The sequence below is a fragment of the Molossus molossus genome, unplaced genomic scaffold, assembly GCF_014108415.1.
Source record: "Molossus molossus isolate mMolMol1 unplaced genomic scaffold, mMolMol1.p scaffold_m16_p_10, whole genome shotgun sequence".
Lineage (NCBI taxonomy): Eukaryota > Metazoa > Chordata > Mammalia > Chiroptera > Molossidae > Molossus > Molossus molossus.
The window spans coordinates 100,197,450-100,212,018 of NW_023425345.1; the positions used below are offsets into that span (position 1 = coordinate 100,197,450).

The 14,569-nt window shown below is 49.5% G+C and overlaps 1 pseudogene; it reads left to right on the forward strand.

Moving 5' to 3' along the window:
- The first annotated feature begins 1,078 nt into the window (after positions 1-1,078).
- The window catches only part of LOC118623822, a 153,826-nt pseudogene continuing 140,335 nt past the window's right edge, over positions 1,079-14,569 (forward strand).

A 14,569-nucleotide genomic window follows, 5' to 3' on the forward strand; every position in this document is an offset into this window, starting at 1 on the left:
TTGGCTGGAGGCCCCGCCCTCTGCTTCGGTCATCACGGCTCCTCCTCTGACTCGGACGTGCCTGCCTCCCTCCCACAGGGACCCTCACAGGTCCACTGGGCCCACCCGGACCTCCAGAACAATCTCTCCATTTCAGGATCCTTCACTGCATCTCATCTGCAAAGTCCCTTTTGCCATGGGAGGTAACCTATTCACAGGTTCTTGGGACTAGGACACGGACATCTTTGGGGCCATTATTCCCCCTCCTGCACCCACAGAGATGTTGGACAGACCTCACACTCAACACGCACAAAACTGAGCTGCTGGTCTTCCCACCCAGTGGCACCCCCCTGTTGCACCCACAGTCTGCCTGCGTTCCAGCCGACAGCAAGCCCGTCTTCCCAGCTGCTCAGGGCACATACTTTGCAGTCGCCCGCCATCAAGTTCTATGGGGCATCCTTTCAAAATCAGATCCAGCATCTGACTACCTCTGCCAGACCCATAGCTGCCACCAGGCCAAGCCACCATCTCTCTCAGCGGGACCCCCGTGTGCCCACGTGGTCCCCCAGATCCCATCCCACTGTCTATTCTTAACCCTGCAGCCAGAGGGAGACTTAACATACAGATGAGCCCGTCGCCCTCTCTTTAAACCCTGCCAGTGGCTCTCCAGTTCACTCGGAGTAAAGCCAACGTTCTAGGACAGGCACCCAGGGAGACAGAAAGCAGGGCAGGGCTGTTTTCCAGGACTGACAGCCGCTCCGTGTGGCCTATGAGAGGGAGTAAGGGCAAGGGCTGGTACCGCGGTGAGTGCCTGACCCTGCTCAGGGGCCATGGTAAGTGCTGATGGGCGTTCGGTGGGGCCGGGCACATGGGTCCGGACCTCAGGAAGGCGGCTAGGCCGCAGCCTGCGACGGGAAGGTCGGAACAGGGTGGAAAGAGGGGGCTGCTGGAGGAGCACAGCAGGGAGGGGACGGACGGTGGCAGCAGAGGAAGGGGGAGTGGCCAGGTGCATGGCCTTTAGGAGGTCGAATGGCAGGTGGCTCAGATTGGCAGTCAAGGAGGACCCCGGGGTCCCAGCTCGAGAGAAAGGATATCCGAGATGGCGGACAACTCCGCAGGAGGAACGACCAGGTGGGCATTCCGGGACCACACGTGGGAGACACTTCGAGTCACCGTGCTGGACGGGGACTGGCCACATGGACTCTGGTCACGAGAGACACTGGATGGAAATGTGTATTTGGAAATCTCTGGTTTGCAAATGGTTATTTAAACCAAGAAAATAGAATTAAAAAAAAAAAAATCCAGGCTGAGCATACAGAAGGAAGAAGGAAGAGGGGTCCAGACTGGACCCTTTAAGGGGAAGGGTCCTCCGAGGAGAATCGGAACCAGTGGCTAGTCGGGAAAACACTCGGTGGCATCTGGTGTGTGACAGAGGACAGAAGAACCCAGCATTCGTGAGAGGAGGGTCCCCCACGGCAGGTGCTGCTGACCAGCTCGGCAGAACGGGCCTGGAAATGTCACACCCCCTCGGTGCCGAGCAAGCTGACAGGCCGGCTGGGCGGGGAGAACGGCCATCAGGACAGTGTCAGAGGAATAAGGGGGTCCCCCTTTTGACTCTTCTGTCTTCTTCCCTCACTCCTTCCTTACTTGCTTCTAGGCAAACTCTACCTGGTAAAACGCTGCTGGGAAGAGGCGGTCAAGGAGAACACAGGAGACTGTCCATATGGGTGGTCTCTGGGAAGGGAACGTGGGAACAGAACACAGGTGGACAAAGTCACCTTTGAGTCTCTGTTCAAGTGCCACCTTGTCAGAAAGCCATTCCCTGGAGCTGTAAAATACCTCACCCACCTCTGTGCAAGGCCCTGGCAATAAAATGGAAAATAAGACGGCACCCCTCCCCTCAAGGAGCTCCAGCCATTGGGGACAGTGGAGGCTACTGACAAAGTAACCCCGACATTTTTCATACCCTGTGGTCAGTGCTCTGCCGGGGTAGAACGGGATGCTGATAAAAGCAGCCAGGACTCATCTGCCAAAGTCCCAAGGGACACCGGAGGGACAGCCCAGTGGAGTCCCAGAAACGTCCAGGCATAAGCCAAGCCACGGGTATGGCTGTGAACCACTGAGCATACAGTGATAAGAAACGTTTGTAGCACCTTTCTGGAGATGCGGCCGGTGGAGAATCTGCCTGCAATTTGCAATGCTGCCGCCATCAGTGCCCAGCCTCCACCACCCTGCGCTCAGGGAGGCCTGTCCTGGCCCAGCTGCCCTCGCCCCGCTCCCCGGGATCCTCCCCACAGCACAGCTCCTCCCAGACTGCTCACGCCCGGGGAGGGGCCGGGCAGCACGCCCTGAGATGACACAGAGCCTCTTCCGTTCCTCACTGAAAGCTATGGACTCCATCCTCCAGAGCTCCTGGGTGGTGAGAAATCTTCTTACTGGGCAGGAAGCTCAGGACACCAGCCTGCTCCTGACGGGCGAATCTCCCCCCACTTCTGGTCCCTGTGCCACCGGCACAGAACCTAACTGGTAATAGAGTTTTGGTGCTAAATAAACCGAAAGCTGCCTTTTCAAAATCTAGCCCCTTAAATTAAACTTGCAGCAGCACGCTGCTGACAGGTAGCCAGGCTCTCTCGTGTTCTCCTGCTCCTCTGCCCACCAGCAGCCAGAATCATCTTTTAAATATGTGACTGTGACCTTACACTTCTCTGCTCAGGCTCCCTTTGCCCACACAGCCCTCTGGATTAATTAAAGCCCCTCACCGGCCACGGTTTCACTTGCCAATGTCACAAGCCCGCTTCTCCCAGATGGACCTTCTCTGTCACATTCCACGCCTATTCCACCCAGCTCCTTTCAAAGTCCCAGGCCTCTGACAGCTCCCTGCCTGCACCTGCTCATGCCCCCAGCCTGCCTCGTGCCCAGCAGAGTGGGTACTCAACACATGTCCAGTGGGAATCGTTCAGTGAAGCCCCAGACACCTCCCAGCAGTGGCCCTGGGTTGTCCTTCCACACAGCCCCTGGTTAAGACAGCGGGTGGGGGCAGAGGACGCAGACGTACTGGCCAATTCTGTCCTACAAAGACGAGCTATTTGACCCTCATCATGTCATGATTTAAGCTTATTATCAACAAGTCTAAATCAGAAAATTCCGCCTCCATTATCCAGACTCCTGACTTAAGTTGGAAAATGAGGCAACCTGGGCATCGATGGCCCAGCAGCCCTTTTTGGAAGTACTCGCTCCCCAGCTCACCCCTCCTCATCCCTCACACTGTCACCCCAACAGAAGATGAGTCCTTGTCCTCTCGGACAGCCTCACCCACTTGGACCTCCTGTCTGGCCCCTCTGGGCACTAAGACAGAAGGCTTTGGAGCAGCAGAGCCAACCCCCATGGCATGGTGACCCAACTTCACTGGCCCCTCTGTGTCTATCACCAACAAGCTGAAGCCACGCCTCTTCTGACCCCATGACCCCTAGCCCTGGCACATGTCGTAGAGTTTGCTGGGGGATGCCTTCCCGGTGCAGGAAGCTGGCGATGGGCTCTGTTAAAGGAGCTATACCTCAAATTAAAAAGCTTCTGCACAGAAAAGAAACCAGCATCAAAATGGAAAGAGAACCCACTGTTTGGGGCAACATATTTGCTAATGATACATCTGACAAGGGGTTAATTTCCAAAATATATAAAGTACTCATACAACTCAACAAAAGGAAAATAAAGAATCCAATTAAAAAGTGGGTAGAGCACCTGAATAGACACTTCTCCAAAGAGGACACACAAATGGCCAAGAGACATAGGAAAAAATGCTCAACATCACTAATCATCAGAGAGATGCAAACTAAAATGACTATGAGGTATCACCTCACACCTGTCAGAATGGCCGCCATCAATAAATCATCAAACAGCAAGTGCTGGTGAGGGTGTGGAGAAAAGGGGACTCTAGTACACTGCTGGTGGGAATGCAGACTGGTGCAGCCACTATGGAAAACAGTGTGGAGTTTCCTCAAAAAATTAAAACTGGAACTGCCATTTGACCCCGTGATTCCACTGACAGGAATATATCCTAAGAATCCTGAAACTCCAACCAGAAAGAATACATGCACCCCTGTGTTCAGAACAGTGTTATTTATAATAACTAAGATCTGGGAACAGGCCAAGTGTCTATCAGCAGATGAGTGGATAAAAAAGCTGTGGTACATTTACATTTATACAATGGAATACTATACAGCTGTAAAAAAAAAAAAAAAAAAAGAAGGATCTCTTACCCTTTGAGACAGCATGGATGGACCTGGAGAGTATTATGCTAAGAGAAATAAGCCAGTCAGAGAAAGACAAGTATCACATGATCTCACTTACATGTGAAATTTAATGAACAAAACAAACTCATGAATAAAACAGAACCAGAGGCATGGAAACATGGAATAGACTGATGAATCTCAGAGGAAAGAGATTCCTAACCAAAAAACGTATATGCATATATGCACTGCCCATGGGTGGTGAAGGCCTGGGGTGGGGTGGGAGCCCGGAGGAGGGGGTCAATCGGGGAAAAAGTGGGGGACACCTGTAATACTCTCAACAATAAAGATAATACAAAAATTTTCTCAGTTGTGTATCTGAACACCATATGCTTCCCTAAAATTTCTTCATATGTTTACCCCTCTATCTTGGCCTCATTTTCATCAGCTTCTTTCTCCGGTTAGCTCTTCAGTAAGATGAGAATTCATCCCTAAAGACCCCAGTTACCAAGCTCTGATCTTCCTGTGGCTGCCTGGCTCCCCTGTTGCTTCTCAAACCAGCAGCTGACCCAGCCTGCAAACCGCAGCTCCCGGCTCTCCCAGCCTCCAGAACTTGATAACGGCGCCCAGCAGAGCATCTTAAATTGCAGGGACTCAATATTCATTTACCTCAGCAGATGCAGCTTCGGCCAGTGAAACTGTTGACAAGAAAGGATCTGCATCTCTTGATGAGAATCTGGTCCAAAACCAGTTGGGTCAAAGCACCGCAGAGCTGCCCCCAAACAATTGCTTTTGATTACAAGGAAAGCGAATGAGCACACCGTCCTGCGGTTGGGCGCTTGCTCTCCTACTAAACTAGTGTGTGAGGCTGGAGCTCATATCACTTCAAACTACATTCAGTGCAGGGGGAAATGCAGCTTCATTTGCCCCCTGAATCAGTCAAAGCCTCCTCTCATGTTTAGTACACATACATACACTCCCCCTTAATAAAAACAGTCCCTCCACCAACCCCCTCGGGGCTCTGTCCACTCCTGATGCTCCTCCTCAACTATCTGATAACGAATGGACTTTTAAATGGTCCTATTAAAAGTGATCATTATATTTTTAGAAATAATTGTTCCTATTCGGTAAATGCTTTGGACTTACTCACTGAAAGCTTGCTTGGCTGGTTCTTTCATCTCGTTTTAGATCTGCAGAGACACGAAGGTCTGCGGTGAGCGGCCGGGCGGCAGGGAGGCCTGTGTACCGCTCACTGTGGTCTCCTCGTGCCCCGATCTCAAACGTGGTCTGCACGCATCCTCACTTCGTCCCTCCAGGAGTGGAGGCTTTCCTCCGCCTGGTCCTCATGCTGGTCCTTCCTGCCTCCGCAGGGAATCTATCCCCCGATTAGTTCGTCTCCCACACCACGGGCTCTAAGCGCTGGTTGTGCACTGGGGTAACCTGCTCATGTTGAACAACCCTGATGGCTGGGCCCCTCCGGGATGTTCTGACTTCACGTTCTGGGACACGGCCTGGTCTCCAGGACTCTTCTGTTCAGCCAAGATAGAGATCTCCCCCAGCCCACGAGTCACACCCTCAGCCTGTGTGCCAAGGACATGTGTGTGCACAGAACATAAGATTTACCATTTTTAAGTGACATCATTTCTCTAGAGTGGAATATGTGTTTTGTATGGAAAGAGTACTCGCATTATTTTAGAAATGTTTATAGTTAGGGACACTGCACATAAAAATCCAGATGTCTGGAATCTGGCAGCAGATCGCGGGGACGGCCTCCCAGCAGAGTCAGCTGGCAACGTGACAGCCACCCCTCAGGCCCGGCGTCAGGGCTGCCAGCGTCCCCGCGGCTCCCCCCAAGTTGCCCCCAGCGTGGTTCCCACAGACAGGCTCTACCTTGTCTCTCAACAGGGTCAAGCCTCTGCAACCTTAAACATGTCCTGTGTCTTTTGATCTCGTTCGAGCTGCCCTCTCTGTCTCTTCCGTCCCCCCCCTCATCTCCCATTCCAAAGCCCTGACATCCAGCTGCCGCCCCCCCCCCCCCCCCCCCGCAGGAGTCTTCTTGACCAAGGTCAACCACCTCGGCCCACTGGATCCCAGGGACGCCACGCCATCGGCCTGAGTCCTTGGACGCCCCGATTAGTCTCGGCACCCGCCCTTCGGGACGCCCTGTGTCTCCCTCCTCACTGTCCGTCCTCTGCTCTTCTTTGTGACCCAGGTTTCCTCCTTGGCCCACCGCAAGGCAGGACCCCCGGCGTCACGTCACAACCACCCCCAGGCGACAAGTGCAAACACGAGGGTACTCGGGGTCTCCAGGAGAGGCTGTCACTATGACTTGTGATCTGGGGTCAGTTTTCAGCCTACCCCCGATATCTTCATCTAAACGATGGGCATGGTGATTCCCACTCCAAAACACTGCAGTCCATGAGAATGTGTACACAGCCCTCGGCTGAGCCCTGCCACTCAACAGAACTTCCTTTTTCTTTCTTTTTTATTTTAAATCCTCACCCGAGGACACTTTTCCATTTGTCTTTAGATAGAGTGGGAGGGAGAGAGAGAAACATCGATGTGAGAGAGACGCATTGATTGGCTGTCTCCTGCATGATCCCGACCAGGGCCGGGTACCAAACTGCAAACAAGGTACGTACCCTTGACCAGAATCGAACCCATGACTCTTCGGTCCACGGACCAATGCTCTAACCGCTGAACCGAGCCAGCCAGGGCCAACAGAACTTCCTTTGATGATGGGTGTTCTATGTCTGTGATGCCCATTACAGAAGCCTCTAGCTACATGTGGCCGCCAAGCCGCTGATTAGTGTGACTTAAAGAATTAAATCATAAACGTTATTTAACGTTAACTAATTAAATGGGGGGGGGCATCTTTTGTTCTATCCAGGCCTTCAACTGACTGGATGAGGCCCACCCCCATAAGAGAGGGCAGTCTGCTTCACTCAGAGTCTCCCCGTTTAAACGCTAAGCTCATCAAACGTACCCTCATAGAAACATCCCAAATAGTACTTGGCCAAGCTCCGTACACCACAGCCCACTCGAGGTCACAGAAAAATGAACCATCACAGAGAGTAACTGACTTTCCCACAGTCATGGAGATGAGCTGGGGGGGAATCTCAGGTAAGCTTTAAAAATAGGAGAATATAATTTCCTCCATTATTAAAAGTATTTTAAAACATAAGGAGAAAGTTTTGATAAAAAGCCTTTTGTCTGGCATAAGAATAGGCAGTGCTACCTAGTACTAGCATCTGTAGTATAACAACGTAAGAAGCGGCTAACGTCTACTGAGGCCTCCGCTTGGCGCTCACTGCTCCACATACAGCATCACACTCGACTATCGCAGCCAACTCCTGACATGCTGCGTATTTTCGCAAGTACTCCTGCTTCTATCTTCAAAGAAACAGAACTCTGCAGAGCATGCCGTACAGCCAGACTCAAGGATGTATTTGGATTGCGCCTTTTATCTGTCTAAAAATCAAAATGACGTGAGGCACCCGTTTCTGGGAATGTTGGTACATCACCCTGACACGAAAGCCACACTCGGAGGTCGCCGGCGCCGACAGCGACTCTCCAAGGTAGACGCAGGCATCAGCTCTCTGGAATCCTCTCCCACTCCGGGGCACTCCTCGGCCATTCCAACATAAACCGAAGCTGCATATTTGCTAAGCTGAGCTTATTCCATTCTTTCAGACAATGCGGTCACCACCACAGTCCACAAGCCCTTATCCACAGTTCTGATAGCGGAAGGTCTGAAAGCTGAACAGTTGTTTTTCTATCCTTCATTTCACAGCATAATGTCACCTAAACTGATATGAAGCTATATATAGTCTTTCTTTAAACCCCCACTTAGTGAGAATGTCCAAGGTTTTATTTCAGACATATTCATGCGTTTTCTTGCAAGGTGCTGCCCCAGACCCTACTAGGAATGCCACGTCCTATGGGCACAAACCAGAAATCTGAAAAATTTTAATTCCTGCACACGCTTGGCCCCAAGGATTTTATAGAAAGTGTTGAGAACCTACATTATCCCCACTTTACAAATGAGGCCACCAAGGTTCAAAACGAACCCCAATAAAGCGCACAGCCAGGGCGGGGTCCTCACGCCCGTGAACGCCTGTGCCCGGTCAGCCAAGCACTGACTCGTACCCACAGCGACAGAGTGAGCTGCAGGCCTTCCCGCAGCACCCGAATCCCCTGCGTCTGTTTTCTGGGCCAGGAGTTAGGAGCCTGGCAAAGACAAACAATTTGCTCAAATACATGTGCTCTCATCCAAAACAAATGCAGAACTCTCATAAAAACCCCTCCACGGATACTAGGGGGAAAACAAAAATTTCCCCCAAAAGAAATAAAGAGAAGGAGGGAGGAACACATTTGGGGTTTCATTCCCCCCCAAGAGTTAAGAATACGTGAGATTTCAGAACGACTGCCAATTCAGCCCCTTCCCCAGCTCCTCCTCCTGACGGCCCTGCCCTCTCTGCCGTCGGTCTGACGCTCAGACGCCGGTCCCTCCGCACACTCTGGTCACTCGGAAGCAAACCGGCGTGCCTTTCGCTCCCAGGAGAGCACACAGAGCTACAGCGCGTTTGCCTTTGGTGACTGTGACTCCGTGAACAAGAAGGGACCATGTGCACAGATGTGGACCTGGCCACACAGCGGGGCCCTCCTCACCACCACCAGAGGGAAGCAGCAGGTCACCCACAAAGCTCTGCTGCGGCAGCCCACTGGCTTTAGCTCACTGCCCTTGGATACTTTTTAAGATTATTTTTATCACAAAATGTACATAACACCACTGTTGTACAACCATCACCACCATCCGTCTCCAGACCTTTTCATCTTCCCAAACGAAACCCTGTCCCCCTTCGACAGCAGCTCCCCATTCCCCTCCCCCACACTCCAGCCCTGGCACCCATCATTCTACTTCCTGTATCTGTGACTGTGACTCGACCAGGCGCCTCAGGTAAGTGGAATCATACACTGTTGGTCTTCTGTGACTGGCTTATTGTACTCACAAGACATCACCTCGAGGTTTATCCACGTTGTAGCACATGACAGGATTTCAAGGCTGAATGATGTTCCATTGTACGAACAGACCACATTTTGTTGATCCTTTCATACGTCAATGGACACTTGGGCTGCTTCCACCTTTGGCCACTATGAACAATGACGCTATGAACACGGGTGCACAGACATCTGCGTGGGTCCCTGTTCTCAGTCCTCTGGGGTACAGACTCAGCAGGGGGATTGCTGGATCATCTGACAGTTCTATTTGTAGTTTTTCGCGGAATGGCCACACTGTTTTCCTCAGCGGTAGCACCATTTCACATTCTCAGCACCTGTGCACAAGAGTTCCATTTCTCCACATCCTCACCAACACTTGCTACTTTCTGTTTGTTTTGTAATAACCATCCTACTGGTGTGAGTGCTACCTCATTGTGATGTGACTTGCACTTCCCAAAAGGTTAGTGATGTTGAGCATCACTGATTTTTATGTTGACTGCTTGTGACTTTAGCATCTGCTCTCTAGTCCGGGCCCATGAAATCTACCTTTTTCCATCTGTCTTCACTGTCTCCATAACCCTGGACCTGACTTACCTGTGGGACCTTTCGTTCTTGCCCATCTAAACATTCTAATTGCACGGATGTCCGTCCAAGGGCAGCAGATATTCACCGTGGCCATCGGCTGGCACCCTCTGTCACAGCCAAGACTGAGTCACTGCCTAAGAGTCCCTTCCTTCCCCCAAGGAGAACGAGGTCGAATTCGCAGGGCGGGCAAAGAAGGGCTGTGCACTGGGAAGCAGCTGCCGTAGCTGTGCCGGTGAAGCCAGGGCAGATGGCTCTCTCCGTCCTCCAACGGGACAAGGACCGAAGCTGTGGGTGCCACCTGAGCCGTGCGGTGACACACCAGTGAACCAGACTAGCAAGACCCCGACGTTGGCATCTGCAAGAGTCTAAGGCAGGCCAGACAAACCCCACAGTGCCAGGGCTTCCTGAGGCCTAGAAAAATGCAAGTAACACTGTGGTCACGGGCAGGAGGCCCTCTGGCAAGGCCCTCGGGTCACGTGCAAGTGCCCGGGAAGGAGAGGAGACCAGGCGTGCCATCTTCCCAAAGCTCAACGGGAAAAACACTGCATGGATTTACTTAAATTAAGGTCAATTTACATACAGGAAAATGCACCCCTGTAGCTCCAGTTCTGCCAGTTCTGACAGACACAACAGAACATATGACTACTGCCACAGCGAAGACTGAGAACAGCCCCATCGCCCTAGAGATCCCCTGCTGTGTCCAGTCACCTCCCAGCCCCCAGCTCCCGGAAGCCTCTTATCCAGTGTCTGCGTCCAGAATATCTTAGGATAGAATCCCAGGACATGGGCCTTTGGTTCCGTATATCAACAGTTTGTTCGTTCTTTTTTTTTTTTTTTTGATTGCGGTAAAATATATGTAACATAAAATTTACATTTTAACCATGTTCCTGTGTATAGTCCAGGGGCATTAAAACATTCACATTGTCGTGCAAACATCATTGGTAACTTTACTTTTAAAGGCTGGTCTCCTTAAATGATTATTTTTGAATCTTAATTCCATTCAAAGTCCCTTGAGGAAAACGTGGACGTGTGACAGCACATTCTGTTGGCAAGAAACGAGCAGGTCCAGATATGTCCCGGCTGGCCAGCCAGTCCCGCTCAGGCCTCTCGCTCCAGTGCGATTATTAACCAAGTCCCTTCTGCTTCCCCACAGCGCCCTGGGTGGAACTACACACGACTTGGCCACGGGGAAATACTTTCTCTCAGACATTCCTGGTGGGAGACCAAAATTTAAAACAAACAAAAAATCCTGTGGTCTATCAAACTACAACTGTCTGTCAAAATTACAACCACGTTTACCGTCTCGCAGGGAGCTGCAGTTACAGCGGTGCCTCTGCCAGGAAACATTAGCAACAACCCACGCAGCCATCCACAGAAGCTGGGTACATAAACCAGCTAATCCCATCAAAAATGGCCATGTAATTCAGCTGTTAAAAGGATGGAGAAGCTCTCTGTGTCCTGATGTGGTAAGAGCTCTGGAACATACACCTTAAGTAAGGAAAACAAGGAAGACTACATGTAGTGTGCTGCCTTTTGTGTAAGAAATGGGGAGCAATATAATTTGCATATGTTTGCATATGCATAAAGAAACCCTCCCCCAGATGCTGGGGATACAAGAAAAGGAAGGTGTCTCTCTATGGGGTGATGGGGTAGGAGACAACGGGAGGGGCAGTAAGCTTCTAATGTCATTTTACATTTTTCAGCAGTGTACATGTTTGACTTGTTTACAAATAAATCGATTTTTAAAAAGAAAAACTGGGAGAAATGTTTCTTGGAAAAAGAACTACTAAGTTTAATGGCATAGACGCTTCATTATAATCAATTTATTTCCAATATTCATAAAATCAATACATTTACCTTTCAAACACTGAATATACCCAAAAGTCCTCAACTACCTAGAAGGTGACTTCCCTCAACTACCTAGAAAGTGACTTCCTTTTGGAAACTCATCTTGTAGTTTGACTAGACATGAGAAAGTTCGTCCTGATAATATGCTTGAAATTTAAACATGCCTCCCTCTCTAATTCTCTTCTGGATGCCATGTTCAAGTATTTTGAGGGAACAATGTACCTTGGTAAGTACACTCATTTTAAAGCAAAAAAAAAAAATTCCTTAATGATTTGTTTTAATTTGTCCATTAAATGTTAGCATGAAAATAATTTTTAGCACCACAAATGTTCTATGAAGAGATGAACCCAACAGATTCCTTGGTATTTGATAAGATCTAAACAAATAAATATGTCTGGATGCAAGAGGTAAGTATATAAATTTTCTATGGCTACTGTTACGGAAACCCACATACTTAGCAACTTAAGAACACACACGCATTTATTTTTTTTAAATATGTTTTCTCTACTGATTTTGGAGAAAGAGGAAGAGAGAGAGAACAGTATTGACTGGTCACCTCCCACACACACCCCGATGGGGGATCAAACCAGAAACCCAGGCATGCGCCCCAACCAGGAACTGGACCAGCGTCCCTTCGGAGCATAGGGTGGCACAACCAACTGAGCCACACCGGCCACGGCCACACACGCTTCTTCTCTCACAGTGCTGCAGGGCTGCAGACCTGGGGCAGTGTGTCCCTGCGAGTCCTCTGCCCAGACAGTCCCGTGGCCCTCGAAGGGCTGAGTTCCGGCCGGAACCCCGGAGAAGGATCAGTCCACGGGCTTGCTTGTTGGCCAAATTCAATTCCCTGCCACTGTAGGACCGAGTCCCCTTTCCTCGCTGGCTGCCAGGGGCTGGTCTCTGCGCCTGAGGCTGCCACAGGCCTTCTCCTGCTTTAAGCCTGACTTCTGCTGCTGCCTCTCTGACTCCACCCACAGGAAGTTCTCGGCCTTTCAGGATTTATGGGATTAGACTGGGCCCACCTGAATAATCTCCCTGATTTAAAGTCCATAATCTTAATTACAAGGTATTTTGGGAAACTGGATGTTTTCTGAGGGACTAAACTCAGAGCCTTGTCCAAGCCAAGTACTCTTCCAGATTCCTTTTCCATTTTGAATCCACTTGGGACCTAACAGCACGAACCCCAAGATAACCATTAAAAAAAGAGAGAGAGAGAAAGAAAGAAAACCTAAATGGATGGTGACTACATGTCTTACCATTAAACTCTTCTATTAACTTTCAACTTTTTATTTCTAAATCTTGTTCTCAAGAGCACTATTTACAATCGCTAACATCTGGAAACAGCCCAAGTATCCATCAGCAGATGAGTAGATAAAAAAGCTGTGGTACATATACACAATGGAGTACTGTGCAGCTGTAAGAAAGAAAGATCTCTTATCCTTTGAGACGACATGGAGGGACCTGGAGAGTATTATCCTAAGCGAAACAAGCCAAGCAGAGAAAGACAAATATCACATGATCTCACTTATTTCTGGAATATAATGAAAATAAGGTGATGAACAAAATTGACCCAGAGACATAGAAGTAGGGATCAGACTGACAAACCTCAGAGGAGGGGGCGGGGGATGGGAAGAGATAAACCAAAGAACTTATATGCATAACCAATGGACATAGACAACAATACTGTGAAGGAGGTGAAGGGGGGGGGGGGGACACAGCAGGGAGGAGGGTGTCAATGGGGAAAAAGGAGAAACATCTGTAACAAAAACAAATTAGTTAATTTAATTTAAAAAAATAGAATTGTTTTCAGCTTAGAAAAATCAGTATACTTTTAAAAAATCCAGTGTGTTCTTTAATTTTCATAATTTATTCTTTAAATAGAAAGGGCCAGATAGTGGTCTTTAGGATGAAAAGACACTATTAATTTTCTATGGTAAGTCTTGTTTATAACAGTGATTTTTGAAAAGTATAAGTTGGCTCTAATTAGACAGAAGTCTGGTTGAATTTATAAGTATAAATAAAAATAAATAAGATATGGATAGATGATAGATAGATAGATGATAAAGATAAATAGATAGATGATAGATAGAAAGATGATGAGAGATTGATAGAGAGAGAGAGAGATAGCATATGTCTATAGATATGCCAAGTTGGCCATGGAAGTCACACCTCTCAATTCAGAGTACTTAACAAAAGGTTTTATTTAAGTCCTCAACTATGGTTGGTCATGACACCCACCTCAAAAAAGTCTCTCTCATTAAGCTTTCTTCTAACCTTCAGTTCCTGGGATCTGGAGTCCCCTAAATGCCCATGATGCTCCTGGCAATGTCTGAATTCATAGTCCCCCGAAGCTTTGGGGAATAGGGGAAGGTTTTGCCACCTTCTGAATGACCCATGGACTGCTGAGGGGGCGGCTCTCCACAGCCCAGAGGAAACGTGGTCATTTGAGAAAGGTCATCTTAAGTAGAGTAAAATGAAGTGGTAGACCCCAGGTGGTGCCACCCTGGCTGGCTGTCCCCCAGGGACCTCAGCTGTCAGAGCCTAACGGCCTCTGCTAATGTCCCTGGAAATATCTGGGCAGATGCGCGGGGTCCATGTGCCAGTCACGGGAGGGACGGTGACAGGCGGGCGAGCCAGGAGCAGAGCCATGCAGCCGGAGTGGAGGATACGCTGCTGTCTCCACAGGAGAATGTCATCACAAGTAATTACACTCACAGGACACGCGTTCCTGTCACACGGTCTGAGTCCCTGTTTTAAAACATGACCTTTATATCATAGTCATTTCTAATAGATGGGGGATAACGCGCAATTGAGTTCCAGAACCAGGAAGACGTGCCCGCTCCGCAGACAGGATGCCAAAGAATTCACACAAGCCGGGGTGTTACTTCTAATCTTCAGGAGGAAACAAAGGCATAAATTCATGGCCCCCG